Here is a 15746-nt window from a genome sequence, read left to right as displayed (position 1 = left end):
TGAGCTTCCCTTCAGATCCTGCCCCTAGAGGGGCGTCCATCCTGGTGTGGCAGAGGAGGCCCGTCAGGTCGGTGCCTCCACAACATGCTAAAATCATGAGTGTCTCGCGGTCGCCCGTGGCTCCTCTCGGTCCCCCGGCCCCCTGACTTCATGCGTCTTCAGATGTGCGCAGCCTTTGTGCTCCTCTGCTCGCGTGCCGGCCTCCCCGGGCCTCGCGCACCCGCACGCTCCGTGCCTGGCCTTCCATTTTTCTTCTTCCTTTTAATGCAGTGTTTGGTGTTTCCTTTCCCCTCCCCACCTTCACACTCCCACCGCCCTCCTCCCTCCACACCAATCAAATTCCTGCTTACTTCTGGCACACTCATTACCCTACCTCGGCGGCCCTCCATTCCTAGAAAACAGCTCGGGGAGCCTCGCCCTGCCCCCTCCCGGCCGTGCGCCCCCCCCCCCGCCGTACCACCACACCCCCGGCCGTGCCCCTCCTCCTGGCCGCGCCCCCCCCCCCGGGCCGTACCCCCCCCGCCTGCCCTTCCCCCCCGGCCGTGCCCCTCCTCCTGGCCGCGCCCCCCTCGCGTCCCCCCCCCCGGTGCCCCCCCCCCGGCCGTGCCCCCCCCCCCGGCCGTGCCCCTCCTCCTGGCCGTGCCCGCCCTCCTGCCCGCGCCCGCCCTCCTGGCCGTGCCCACCGTGGCTCCGTGAAGCCCGCAGCCGGCCGCGGGGAACTTTGCAGCTCGCTCCCCGCCCCGAGTTCCCACCACTTGCCACTACTCTCCTGGCGGCTGCTCTGGGATTTCTGCTTAAAATTTTGTTGTTGTTAAAGATCCAGTTAAAAAATATCCTGGGTACGAGTGGGGGCCCCTGCTAAGTTTGCTCGCAGGCTTTCACGTTTCACGGGTCTGTGTTAACGGAGGCTCGGGGCTGTGCTCGGCTACCCCGCGAGGAAGGGCTGGGGCGGCGGGGACGCGGTTTCCCCGCGGATGCGGCACCGCGCCCGCTCCCGCGCCCTCGCCCGCGCCCGCGCGGCAGGAGCCCCGGGCGGCCCGCTCGTCCCCCTCTCCCGGGCCCAGCCGACGAGACGCCGACGAGACGCCGCGTTCCCCTTTGTGGAGTCGTTTTCTGCTCTTCGTGGAGCTCAGACTGCCTCCCAGCGTGTGTGTGTGTGTGTGTGTGTGTGTGTGTGTGTGTGTGTGAGTGTGCGCGCGTGTGATTGTGTGCGTGTGTGCATGTGTGAGTGTGCTTGTGGGTGCATGTGTGTGTGTGAGCGTGTGATTGTGTGTGTGCTTGTGTGTGCGTGTGTGCATGTGTGTGAGTGTGTGTGAGTGTGCGTGTGTGCGTGTGTGAGTGTGAGTGTGCGAGCACACGTGCGCGGCCGCCGCCGGGCCTCCCGCGCCCCCTCCCCGCCGCCTTCCCGGCCGGGGCCGCCCTCCGCGCTCCCTCCCCGCCGCCCTGCCCCCCGCCCGGCCCGGGCAGTTCCCGGCTCTGAACTCGGCCGGTGCGGCGGCCTCGCCGAGGGGGGGCTGCGTGCGCAGCTCGGCCGGGCGGCCGGCCCGCCTGTCACTGGAGAGTTGGGGTTTGATTCAGGGAAAGGGGGAGGGGAGCGGGCAGGGGGAGGGGAGGGGAGGGGAGGGGGCGCCGAGGAGGAGGGAGAACGTCTTGTTTGTGGCTTGTCAGCAATTGCTCGAGACAAGCTTCCATGTGTGAAAGCTACTTGGCATGAATGCCGGGCCGTACCAAGTGCGGCGGGCGAGGGGAGCCGGAGGCGCGCACTCGGGCCGGAGCAGACAATAGGCCCCTAAAGTGTTCCCCCTAAGTTGCTTTGATGTTGTCCTAGTGTCTTGATACCGGGAGGCCAGGGATTGCAGGGAAAGGGGCTTTTTTTGTCTTCGTTCACTTTCCCCAGTTTCTGAAACGATTCTCCAGAATTTCTCCTCATAAAAAAGGTAAGAGCCCCCCGATTCCTCCGGAGGCCGCTCGCCCGCCGCGCCGGGAAGCGGGGTCTGGTCGCTGCGCCGCTCGCGAGCGGGGTGCTGCGTGGGCGCTCCCGCCGGCCCCCGAGTCCCGCCCGGGCTGGGCCGCCCGCGGCCCCTCTTCCAGGGAACCCCGGGAACACGCTCTGCGCCTCCGGGCTGGCGGGGAGAAGGGGGGATGGAGGGGGCGGGAGGGGCGAGAGGGAGCGGAGGGGAGCAGCGGGGAGCAGCGGGGAGCGGGCGCGAGGGAGAGGGGCCGAGCCCGGGCCGGGCAGCGCCGCCGGAGCGGGGAGGCCTCGGGGCTGCGCGTCCTGAGGCTCCGCCGAGGGCCCGCAGAGGGTGCGGGAGCCTCGTGCGCCCCGCGCCGGGTCTGTGCGCCCCGGGCTCCCACCCTGCCCGGCCGCCGGGGGGGGGTCCCCCAGGCCTCGTCCGGAGCCCAGACCCCGGCGGAGCCGCAGAGCCGGCGGGGAGGCAGAGCAGGCGAACTCCGCGCAAGACAACCCAGAAACTTTTCCAGTCTCGGGGGTTTCCCCGGGGGTGGGCACTGCCGAGCAGTCGAGGGGTGCCCCGTGCCTCAGTTTCCCCATCTGTAAAACCCAGAGAGCTGCCTGGGGGTGCTGTCCGCCTGCCTGGGACCTGGCGGAAGAGGACAGATGATTGTGTCTAAAGCGCGGGGAGAAGCCTTCCAGCCGGAGACGCGGGCGTCGGAAGCCGAAGGTTATCATTATTCTCGATCCTCAGCATCGCGGTCGTAAAACCATCATTAGACACCCGGGGACGAGTAGATGGGACGCAGATCAAGTGCCGAGCATTTCTAAGGGAACAAAAAGCCTTTTTCCACCTGTTGGCTTCTGTCCTTCCCTCTTGTGTCTTTTCATTAGATTTATTGGCCGATTTGTTCAGAGAATGGGGTGGGAGGGGCTGGGTTTTCCCCTTTCCTCCTCACTTGTACATATTTTTTTAAAAGAAGGTCAAAGTGAGATGCTTGGGAGAGAAAATGTGCCGCCTGTTCTAGCAGTTGATTCAAGACCTTGTGTTTTCTGACACAGGCAGGGCATGTAGTCACGTCTGTAAACTCTACCTTGGGGGTTAAAGATTTTTATTGTGCTTTTACAGATTAAATGAGATTTATTTACACTTGCTGTTTATCAGGGAGTAACTGTCTTACTGTGTGTGTGAGGGTAGGAATGTAACGGCCGTTTACTCACTGGTGGTTTTGTGGATAAACCCCTTTGCTTTTTAAAGTGACATCTTGAGGTATCGGAGTAGAGGGCTCAAATCAGTGCCTAATAGTCATGTTTAAAATTTGTCTAAAGAAAAAATGTCTGCTTGTTTTCTTGAATTGTGGCTTTCCTTTCTTCTGATCTTACACAGCGATTGCTTCAAGGCTCTCAGTTGTGGCTCTCTTTGCATGCTCTGGGGGAATGTCCCTTCTTATCTAATTCTGGGTTTCCTGTGACTCTACTTGTCCAAAAATTCTGTGGAAGTCTGGAGGCCGTGCCTCCTTCCATTCTACCTGCAGGTCACACTGAGTCCCTGTGAGAGCCAGACTGAGGCAGAGCGGCAGCCCTGGTTGAGGACATTTATGCTGGAGGCCCCGGGAACCTGACTTCTGGGTGTGGGAAGGGATATTATTGGCTGGGTCTGGCAAGAAGCTACTCTCCTGCTCCGGCCTCCATATAATGTTTCATTGGAATAGAACTGAACTTCATATTTTAAAACTTAATTGTTTTCTACTTTGTAAGCAGAACATCTTACATGGTGTGTCTCTGGCAGGATTTCAGGGTCCAGATATCTTCCAAAAATGTTAGAATTTCAGAACTGCGAGGGAAAAGAAAGGTTATTCACCGAATTTTAAGTGAAGTCACCAAAGCCCAGAAAAGATGAGCAGTGCTCTGAGGGGGCCCAGTGAAGCTGGACACCCGGGGTTCAGGGTGCCCTGAGGGTCCTCACACCAGCTGCCCTCTCCCTGACCTCTACACTTGATTTTGCGCACCCAGCACCTGGGCCCCAAAGACAGACCCCTTTTGGAGTCCTGCCTCCGGTGCTGGCTGTAGCAGCACTTGGCCCCGCTCAGGGCCCATGACACAAACGTGGCGAATGTACATCACAACCTGAACTTTCAGGAAGTAATTCCTATATCCATTTGTTTATTCCACTCATAGATTAGGGGCACTTCTTATGCACCAGGCACCTTGCTGGGCACTGGGGATGTAGGAAAGAGCAAGGCCCATGTGCCCTTGTTCTCAGGGAGCTTGCCATCTTGGTGGTAGAATCAACACTAACCACATAGTTAAACAAATGATAATAATATTGATACTACACATGGAACATCATGCAGGTATTATAATGCAGGCATAAAGTTGTATAAATAACTGACCTGAAGTTTGTAGCATAAACTGTCTTTTCCTCTTGGTGACTGAGTTCTTGCCCTGGCCAACTTCCTCTCACACAGTCCAGCATTTCCAAAGACTCTAGAAAATTCCCTCTCCTTCTCCCCAAACCCCTCTTCTCTCTCTACACAATACAATGGAGACACAAATAACATCTGCTAACCCTTTACCCTGGTACCATTAAAGAAGTTCACACTTGTTGGTGAACTGGCCTACATAACAGTCATTATCTGGGTGATTCGCGTTATAGCCTCCATGTGCCCTTAAACCCTAATGGGCATTGGAAGGGACGTGTGGTCGGTGAGGCTCTCGGTACTTAGTCCATAGTTCTTCCAGTTGATACTAAAGGTTTAACTGCAGGAAACTCCACCAGCGTCACTGTCATCTTGGAATTCCAAAGACAATAGTGTAATGAAATGGCTTTTCCCATTCCTCCCAACAAGGACACATATCTATAAAGGGAAAAACATTTTAAAACCTCTTCAATGGGTTTCCTTTTGGCTGAGTTATTAAAATTTTACTGGTTTCACCCTGGCCAGTGCGGCCCAGTTGGTTGGAGCGCCCTTCCGTACACCAAAAGGTCACGGGTTCTATTCCCCATCAGGGCCAAACCCAGGTTGAAGTTTCCATCCTCGGTCCGGGCGCATTCAGGAGGCAACCAAACAATGTTTCACTCTCGCATCAATGGTTCTCTCTCTCTCCCTCTCCCTTCCTCTCTCTCTCTAAAATCAATAAAAAGCATGTCCTCAGATGAGGATTAAAATTAAGTAAATAAAAATAAAATCTTACTGGTTTCATGAGATAAAAGGCAGGAGCACCTTCCCCTCCTGTCCCCTCCCCCCCCCCCCCCCAATTTGTGGTCTGGAGAGAATGTAAGATTGAAATGCCAGGCACTTCCTTGGAGGCAGATCTGTGTTAATGCTTCCATCACCCTTTTCAACATTGTCTTTCTCTAGTACCTAGAGGTGTATTCATTTGTATTCATTGTTATCAATCCATCTTTTTTTTTTTTAGATTAATTTAGCAGTTTAAAAGGAAAACAGACGTGCCCACCCACACATAAATCATGGGTTTGGTGTCTATACTCTGGGAACCCACACAGGTTGTGTGATTAAGTCTTGTGACAAGCCCTTGCCAGGTGGCTGAGTTGCTTGGAACGTCTTCTGTACACCAAAAAGGTTGTGGGTTCCATTCCGGTCAGGGCACATACCTAGGTTGTGGGTTCGATCCTGGTCGGGGCGTGCACAGGAGGCAACCGATTGTTGTTTCTCTCTCACATCAATGTTGTTTTTCTCTCTCTCCCCCTTCCTCTCTCTCTAAAATCAATAAAATCATACTCTGGGATTAAAAAAAAGCCTCGTGATGAGCAAAATAAGAGTAATTTTTGAGCGCCCAGCGTTGTTAAGCAGTGAAGTAATCTGCCCACGTTGTAGCGACAATTTTATCCAGAGCCTGCCATCCATCTGCATTTGGCACCTGTAGCCATTGCCTTCTCCTGTGAGCGGCTGACTTCATTTGCAAGTTTTTGATCACTTCTACCACCTGCCCCCCAATGTGTTACTCTCTGGGGAGCTGCCTGTGGGGGAGGCCTGTGGGTCTCCCAGAAAGAGTAATCCTAGGAGAGGAGTAATCTGAGTGGGGAGTCACAAAGTGAATAAAACTAGAATGTGGTTGGGGAAGATTTAACAGAACTGGGGGAGCCAGATGGCGATGATCCAGGTCACCCTTAAATCTAGGGGAATAAGAATGAAGGCTGTGATGACATTTTAAAAAGTGTAGTGTGTGGATAGTGTGTAAGTAAAAATGCTAGAGCTGACAGCCCTGTTGAAGGTAAAATCGACACAATGTGCAGGATATCCCTCAAATTCCTTGATTACAAATATTGTTTTTGCATTTTTATTTTTATTTATTGGTTTGAGAGAGAAAGAGTTTTGTTGTTTCACTTATTTATGCATCATTGGTTGATTCTTGTATTTTTGCCCCGACTGGGGATCAAACCCACAACCTTGGCGTATAGGGAAGACATTCTAACCAACTGAGCTACCCGGCCAGGGCCTGCATGTAGTTTTATTGAAGGAAATTTTGTGGTAGTTTTTCCCCTCCAAGAGACATAAGTATAAAATGTAAAATGGAAATTTTCTCTATTTCTTTTAAGCCTGGACATGTCAGTGCACTTTAAAATGACGTCTACTTAGCCCTCTTTTATAACAGCCCTGTGAAGGAAGTAATATTTCTACTCTTATGTTATAGTTGAGTAAGGTTATATGACTCACTCAGGGACTCACAAGAAAATAAGGGGCAGATGGCTAGCTGATTAATATTCCCCTTTAAGCCAAATCTCCTCAAGAGATGAGAAGCAGAGAAGTAAGACAATCACCATGATATTCAGGTGAAAGGTATTGTGTTGACATGGTATTAAAATAATTGCCTTGCCCAGCCAGCATGGCTCAGTGGTTGAGCCTTGACCTATGAACCAGGAGGTCAGGGTTCAATTCCCAGTCAGGGCACATGCCCTGGTTTCGGGCTGCATGCCCAGTAGGGGGCATGCAGGAGGCAGCCGACCAATGACTCTCATCATTGATGTTTCTCCCTCTCTCCCTTCCTCTCTCTGAAGTCAGTAAAAACATATTTAAAAACAAACAATTTTCTTATGTTTGCCCCTTTATTTAAAGACTAAGATTTAGAGTGTTGATTTTTTAAAAGAGGTATTTCCTCAATTCTGATTTAATACCTACATTTTTTACAAAGTCCATTGGACCAATTTCTGGTTTGGGTTTGCCAGTCTATCACCCAGGACTTCCCGTTCTATTTCTCTGGACCTCTTTCAGAATGAAGGGATTGAACTAAATCGTCTCCAAGTTTCCTACCAACTCTGTCATTCAGTATTGCTGATTCTATGAATGGGATCTTCTATGCACCTGGTCTTTTGGTCACCTTATACAAGGCCCTGTTAAAGAACTATGGCTACCAAAGGGGAAATATTGTGCGTTTTGTGGGTATATGGGATCCATTCCTATACATTCAAACTATGTTGGTATTTTGAGTGAAAGTGCAATAGGAAAAAGTGGGGTTTTAATTTATGGATTTTTAGAAAATTTGCCAGTCAGCAGGCAGGCACATGTGCAAGGAGACTAAAGAACCATTTTCAAAAGAAGAGGCTGTTGCGAATGCACGTCTCACTGTGTAATAATATGCGCTTAAAATGGAGGGCACTGGGCTCATCTCTTAGCTTCACCATTCTCACTGATTGTCCATGGAAATCTTGCTGTTCCTTTTTGTATTATGTTTACATATTGTTTTGAGGCTGCAAGGGACCAGTTTAAGCAGCTGTAGTGCTGATGATATATGCGGTGTGTTTAACAGTGCTTTTTGGGATGACAGGGTTTTTGACAATCTCTGTGATGTGCAACTCCTGAAGACTATTGTCAAAGACTTGCTGATATGATGATATATCTATTACATATACCTTTAGGATGTGAGTAATAAACTGCTTCTGAAATGTGGCCAAGAGTACGACAGAGAGGGTAGAAAATGAACGATGTTTTCATTAATCATGTTTTCTATGAGTAGACTATTCATTTGAAATTGGTTAAACCTTTGAAAAGATATAATTTTTAAAACTTCATGTGGTAGCATGGCCAGTGTGGCTCAGTGGTTGAGCATCGACCTATGATTCAAGAGATCATGGTTCGATTCCTCATCAGGGCACATGCCTGGGTTGCGGGGTCGATCCCCAGTAGGGAGTGTGCAGGAGGCAGCCGATCAATGACCCGCTGTCATCATTCATGTTTTTGTTTCTCTCTCCCTCTCCCTTCCTCTCTCTGAAATCAATAAAAGTATATTTTAAAAAAAATTTTCATGTGGTAGCTCTTAATACAATATTTAGATACTCAGAATAAGTTATTTTACCATGTTTAAGAAGTATGTTATGGCAAGGGAGACCAGCTCAAGGCTGCTTTGACAATTAGCAAATCAGTGACTCTTTGAATTGGTCTTACTTCTATCTGACAAAAAGAACCCAACAAAAAACCCACAAACAAATGTATATAAGATATAATTATTTTCTAACTGGGGAAGAGAATTTTGAAGACAGTATATAATAATTTTTTTTAACTTATTTTGTTTCTTTATTCTTGGTTGCTTAAAATTCCTAACATTGGATTCTTGCTTAACTTCATAACAGTCCTAGGAAGTAGATACATAAGAGAAATGATTATTAACTGTAAAGATGGGAATTAGGTTTGTGAAATGGTATACCAGCGAACTTCTTAGAATGTAAGAATATACTCTGTAGAAACATGTAACATGTTTGGTTATTGATGAATGCTAAACTATAAAGGGAAAGAAAAGCATATTCTATATGTTATTATTACCAACCTAATTTTTAGTGATCTAAGTAATTATCAAAAGTAGTGTTTAAGGTTTTTATTGATTTTTAGAGAGAGAGGAAGGGAGCAGGAGAGAGAGAGAAACATGGATGTGAGAATGGAACATCAGTGGCTGCCTCCTGCCTGCCCCCTGCTGGGGATCCAGCCCAAAGCCCAGGCATGTGCCCTGATCTACCCACAACCAGCAACCTTTCAGGGCGACGCCCAACTAACTGAGCCACACCAGCCAGGGCTCAAACGTAGTTTTATGCTGTTCACTTACAGATTCAAAATACTTCTAATCTAAAGCTTTGGAGAGCTTTAGTAATTTCCATAAAAACCATAATCACTTTTTTTCTTGAAAAATAAACGCACAGACACAAAATTAACAGTAATGGCAGTTGAAAGAAGCCAAGCCATCATTTGCTCAGAAGAGAAACTTGTGAACCTTGAGGTGGCTTTTTTTTTTTTTTTTTTTTTGCCTAATACTAGACATATTGGATTTTCTGTTATCCTTTGGGCATGTGTAGTTAGTATATGTTTGAGGTGGGAAAATTGCTAAGGGTCTGTGGACAAGGCACTTTTTGAATGTGGGTTGAAGGCAACTTGCTCTAAGGATGCCTGGATTGGTGAATTATTGTATAGAAATCTGTGACACCCTGGGCTGTTTAAGGCAGCACTAGTCTAAAGAACGCAGGATTTTAGCTCCTATGCCAGTTCCGAGGCTGCCACCTCTACCCGGAACATCCTTCTGCCTTGTCTTTTCTAAGACTCCTTCAAGACTTTCCCTGGGCATTTCTCCTGGGATGCTTTTCAGACTCGAACCACCCTGTCTCTGCTCCGCTGCTCCTGGGCTGGGCCTGTACTCATGTGGCCCCATTACACTGTCCTGAACTCATCTGCCTCCTGCTCTGGGCTGTTGCCCCCTCAAGGGTTGGGACTGTCTTTAGCTTTTGTACCCCTAATGCCTATCATAGGGCAAAACAGATCAACAGTGTTGTTGAATGAGTAAACAGCTCACATGGAAATAGAGCTTATTAATAAATGTAACCGAGAACAGAAAGAACAACAGTTAATCTTAAATTATACAACCTTATGTACCACATCAAAAAAAATGAATTTTTTATAGTCGGGGATTCACTCTTGTCCCCCTTTGCAAAGTACAAATTACACATTCATAACGAAGCATTTTCTGTATCCCTAAATCCTCGCTTTTCTTATGCCCAGCTTTTCTACCCTAAAGTTTGTCATGTTTTCCATCCTTAGACTTCTGGTTCCCTATCTAAAAGTTTATATTTTATGTCAAAGAATCACAGATGAGAAATGAGTTGGTGAAGTTTGTCTTGATATTCAGGTAGGAGCGGGAGAGGAGACGTTGCTTCTATCTCGGAAACTGGGAAAACAAAGAGATCTTTCAAGAAGTCTGGACAATCAGAGCACAGTCAGATAAGTGACTGAGTTCCCGGAATCTGCAACTGTGACTCATCTGAAACAAAGATGGGGCAATACAACTTAACTTCCATCTTCTAAAAAAGGTTTTAGTGCTGACCCTTCTAGAAAAGGGCCTTCTGGTTGCAAAGAACAGACTCATTATAGTTTCCTCCAGAAAAGGGGAATTGATTGTGAGGATGCTTGCAGAGGGAACCTGAAATCAGGTTGGAAATGCTTCAGATACTGAGGCAGCTCTAGGCCAGCCTCCTCTCTCATCGTGTTTGCCTTACCTGGGCTGTTTGCTTCCTGCTGTCTTGGTCTTCCAACTTTATTCTGAGTCACCTCTCTCAATCTCGTAGCTTTTGCTTACACCCAGCTCTGTGACTTGTTAAGACCCCCATATCCAGAACTGTACCCTGGCTACCTTACTCCCTTCATGGCTGCTTTCCTTATATTCTGTCATTTGTACTTTCCCCTGATAATTGCTTCGTTCTCTCAGAATTCCCCAATTCAGATTCCCAAAAAAGAATCAAATTAATCCAACTCATCTTTCCACTGCCCTGTCTTATAGGTCCCTAACCAGCTTACGGGGGGCGTTGCCCAAGGGTCAGAAGCACACCTCCAGTCAAGTTTGCTGTGGCAAAAGGAGGCGGGTAGGGGCAGGGTGATTGTCGCTTGGTATAAAACTGGGTTACCTTTCAGTAGGAACTACAGAAGGGCCATCTTCCCTTCTGTGTAGCTGGCAGCAAATGCATTGGACACATCTAATATTAGTCAATTATGGAGGTGTAAGAAATTAAGGATAACCAGACTAAAAATGACAATGTTTCGTGGCAGACGATTAGTATAACTGAGATAAGACTCTGGGAACAGAGCAAATTCATAACCAGGAAAGAAACTGGGAGAGCGAAGTGTATTGCAGGTAGTTCTTAGATGATGACTTCATTTCATACGTTTATTAAAAAGCAAGAGCAGGTGAAGAGTTGAAGTGAGAATATATTGACATGGATTGCAGAGACTAGTTTAAAAAGCAAGCGTAATCCTGGAGTTAGGGACCAGGGTGAGGGTAAATAGAAATACTAAGCTTCTTAAGGCGTTTCTGCCTATTCTTTCTTCCTGTATGCTCTTCCTCTGCTTTCTATTTCCTCAGTCCCTCTTACCTTTAGTTTCTGGAATAATCTGTCACCAACTAGTGATGTAACCTTGGGCTGGTTATTTATTCTCTCTGAAACTCAATTTACTCATTTATAAAATAGGCATAATAATTCTTATTTCAATTAAATTAGATGGGATACTATATTAAAGTGACTGGTATAAAAATAAAATAAAAAATAATAAAATTATATTTATTTGAACACACACACAAAGTGGCACACATTACCTAGGATCTAATAGGTACTCGGTCAGCCAACAATTATTCTAGCCCATAGGAATGAAGGAATCTTTAAACAATGTGCTGGGGAAATTTTTATATCATTTATTCCTTATAACAACCCTGAAGGACTTATTATTTCTACTTTATGACTAGGATACGGTAATATTTAATTTGTATTTGCTATGTGCAAAGCACTGAGTTAAACCCTTTCATGTGTTGTATTATTTAGCCCAAGACAGGTGCTATCAATGTTCTCATCTTATAGTTGAGGAAACTGAGGACTAGAGAGTTTAACTTGCCCAAAGTCATAAAACTAGAAAGTGACCGTCAGAGCGTGTGTATAAGTCTGTCTGAACGTAGGTCAGTCTGACTCGAAAGCTTTCCAAAGCCGTCGATGAAAGCGAACGCGGCCGGTGGAGCCTCGGCCCGGCTCACAGCGGTGCTGCTGCAGGTCCCCACTGGGGGTGCGTGTGGCTCACCGAGGGCTGTGGTGCATCTGCACCTGGCTGCCATGGTTGGACGGACAAGGGCAAATTTTGGAAAAGGTACAAAGGAAAATTTCTTAAAGGTAATTAAAATACATCAAAATAAGGTCTCTCAGGCCTGATGAAATAATTTGACGTTTGTCGAATGTCTATTGTGTGTCAGGCAATGACAAATGAGCTTGGCATTGAGAGAATGGGAGACGAGTCAGACTAAATTCTTATCTGTGAGGCGCTTTCATCCTGGTGGAGGGAGACAGATGCTCACACAACTAACTGTAAAGCACGTAGCAGTGGATCAGGAAACAGTGGGAGAGGCGAGAAGGCGGGCAGTGTGCGGCGAAAGGAGCGGCGGTGGAAGGGACAGGAAGGCTTCATGCTGGAGAGGGCATTTGCAGTGGCCTTTGAGGGGACAAAGACAGAAGGACCAGAAGCCTTCCATAGTCTCCCTGTTTTTCACCGATGGTTTTATAACGGGTAGTATTAGGTAGCTAATTACTGCGGTAATATGTTGGCAGATAATGGTGTTTTCTAAGATTAGATTCTTTGGCTAAAAATGGAGAAATATCTATTCTTATTAATCATAAGAATATATTGGCATTTTCCTGGTCTGCACGTATACATATTTCTATTGAAGGAATAAACTAGAACCCTCTGTTCTGTGCATCGTGGGTCAGGAATCTCTAGCTGTCTGGCAATCCAAAGGGCCTTCAGATCCCTCCGGCGGCCCAGGGTTCGCCGGTCTCAGCCCTTAGCTGCATTGTGTGGTAGTAAATAGCGCTAAAGTGCTGGGCGGTGGGTCATTTCTCCGTATACACTTTGGTTGGAGATTGTGCTCTGTAGTTGGGAAATTACCAATACCAGGCTTTCTGAATTTTTTTGAGACTGTCCTAATTTAAAACATTCTGTCGTGTCCCCATAACTATGTTCATGATTGATAGTCTATGTATTCCAATGGTTATTTCCAGGGACTAATTAGCAGTTCCACAGCCTAACCCTGTTTAAAGACATCTTCTGCACGTGGGCTTTTTCTGCTCGCACTGAGAACATGCACGCTCATCGCCACGCTGGAGATAGAAACCTAGCTAAGGCTTCTTGTCCTGTTTGAGTTGGCTCTTTGCTCAGGTCTCCTTTTCTCAGTCTCTATCCGTGGACATTACGCTCATCTTTCCTTCAAGGCCTGGCTCAAATGTCACTTTCCTCGCAAAGTCTTTCTCGGTTCCTAGATCCAGCCTCATAATTTGCCATTGAGTATTCTGTAATTACAAGAAAAAGTTTTAATGATATACGTCGATGTTATAACTTCACTTTAGAAATCAAAGTTTGGCATTGGGGCCTTTCATTTCAAAGAAATCTATGTTTTCTTGTTCCACGTTATCTTGTACTTTTCTTGGAATGATCATAATAGCCCGTGTGTTCACTGTCATGGATATCTTAGTAGGCGACAAACAGCAGGACAGGACTTCACGGTCTCTTCACCTGTCCCTCAGAGCACCCAGCAGGGCCCTGCCTTACCGGCGGTCGATGCTCGGGGATGTTTATTGAACTGAATTGGATTCTTAGCTTTTTCGTATTGGCTTCGGGTGTGGTCACATTGCTGTCTGGGCCCCAGTTGGAAAAGAAACATTGCTTTGAAAACACACACATCTTGCCCTAGTAGGTTCGGCTCAGTGGTTAGAGCACCGGCCTGTGGACTGAAGGGTCCCCGGTTCGATTCCGGCCTAGGGCTTGTACCTTGGTTGCAGGCTTCATCCCCCGCCCCGGTCGGGCAGGGCCCCTCTCTCTGAAAAGCAATGGAAAAAATAACCTTGGCTGAGGATTAAAATAAATAAAACCACACATCTTAACTGATTTTAGGATGAAACCACATAATATAAACAGTAATTGTAAGTATTATTAATAAGCATCATTAAAATAGCATGAAGCGATAGAATTACTTCCTTTGCATGCTTTTGCTGGCAGAGTGGGCAGGCTTGATAAACTAACTAGTCTTTTCCATCTCTAATATCTATGATTCTTTGAAATTTTATGTGGACAAGTGCAAGCTAATGTATACTGGAAGGAACAATTGAAGCAGCTCATACTCACTGATGGGCTCTGAATTACTCTTCGTGTAAGTGCTCAGGAAAAAGATCTGGAATTCGCTGTGGATTGCTCGATGGAGACGCCTGCTCGCTGTGCAGCCGCAGTCAGAGAATGAATGAGATATAATGGGCCGTATTAACTTTGAGAATGGGACAAAGAATAATGCAGAAAATAATACAGTGCACATAATTTGGCATTGACTATTTCTGTAATTACAATAAAACATTTTAATGGTATACATTGATGTTATGATTTCACCTTAAAATCAGAATTCGGTGTTGGGCCCTTTCATTTCAAATAAAACAAAGCAGAATACAAAAGATCCAGAGAAAAACAACAGACTGTCTCCAAGACATACAGAGGATTTGCCTGTAATGGGAAACTGAAAAGACAAGGGCATTTTGATTTGGATTAAGGGGGGGGGGGGCAGTTACATTATATGAATTTATTAAAATTAATGAAAGTTTCAGAAAATTGCTGGAGCTACTTCTGATTATCCTTTGTAACGGAGGTCAGAGGTAGGCAGGAAATTGAAATCCCTGGTAATCTCCAGCCCTCATTTCAGCTATTAGTTGAAGCATCTTGTCCTATAAAAAGTAGCAAGACACCGCAGCCCAGAGTCTGTGAACTAAATGGCCCATGAGAAAGACAGCCTGGGGTATTGGGAAGCACAGCGAATTTGGAAGGAGGCGACCAGAGTGCTAGCCCCTGTTCTCTAATTATCATGTGTACAACCTTGAGTGATGTGCTTATCTTCTGAGATCCCGTTCCCCCATCTGCAAAATGGAGATTATAGTAATATTTACTTCATGGGTTTGTTGGGAGAACTAAGTGAGCTCATTGGAAGTAGTTGGTGAGCTGTGATGTGTGATACTGAGAGCTGGTTGTTCAGAGCCTGCTTCCCGTTTGGCTTGCCCATCCCAGCCCCTGGGGGGCTTACACCAGGCCGTCCCTTCTCTTGAATCTTCTACTGCTTATGTTCGTGGCAGGAGATTTTGAGAAGAGGTAGGCAACATTTCCCCTGTCTCCAGAATCACCTGCAGCATGCCTATCCCCTGCTCCCAGGAAGCCTTACGATAATTCTGCACATATTTTTATTAATGCATGATTATTTAAAGGTCATCTGTTGTAATTTTCCAATAGTCCTCTGAGGTGCACACTGCAGTTATCCTCATCGTGAGGATTCAGACACTGAGATACAGACAGTTTACTCACGAACACAGAGCAATGGCCGAATAAAGAGTTAAACCCATGCTCTCTTGATTCACGAAGTCTGGAGAAGCTGACTTATGTGACTAACTGATCCTCCCCGGGGACTGACGGGCCTTCCCTCATTCCCCGGAACTCCCGTCCTCTCCGCCTGCAGTTCTCCATGCTTTCTGTCCTAAGCCCCCTCTTGACCTGGAAGAAGTCGTCTTGTCTGCCTTAGCACCCTGTGTTGTAGCTCTTAACATGTTATTATGTTAACAACAGTAGAAACCCTTATGTCCTATTCAGTTAACAAGTTAGTTAAAGCAGGAATCATACAAAATGATCAAATCATCCCTTAATCCTTTATTTCAACTTAAAACATCCCTCCAGTTTTTGATGTAGGGCCAAGGCCTTGTCATTTGAGTGGAAGGCCTCCCCCCATTACAGCTCTGTGTCCT

The 15746-nt window shown here is 47.1% G+C and overlaps 1 protein-coding gene across 6 annotated transcripts in view; it reads left to right on the top strand.

Moving 5' to 3' along the window:
• Positions 1-1650: 1650 nt before the first annotated feature.
• LOC308548717 (uncharacterized protein) overlaps positions 1651-15746 on the top strand; it is a gene marked incomplete at its 3' end in the record, with an annotated part of 69325 nt that continues 55229 nt past the window's right edge. For 3 of the 6 annotated variants that reach the window (XM_081120700.1, XM_081120696.1, XM_081120694.1), the window contains exon 1: positions 1658-1937. Of the gene's footprint in view, positions 1938-15746 lie in introns of all 6 variants that reach the window. The other 3 variants (XM_081120702.1, XM_081120701.1, XM_081120699.1) reach the window with 3 other exon arrangements.

Source organism: Miniopterus schreibersii, assembly GCF_964146895.1.
Source record: "Miniopterus schreibersii genome assembly, chromosome: 19".
Taxonomy (NCBI): Eukaryota; Metazoa; Chordata; class Mammalia; order Chiroptera; family Miniopteridae; genus Miniopterus; species Miniopterus schreibersii.
Note: the sequence above shows the minus strand (reverse complement) of the source record. Positions and strands in the feature narration are given on the sequence as shown.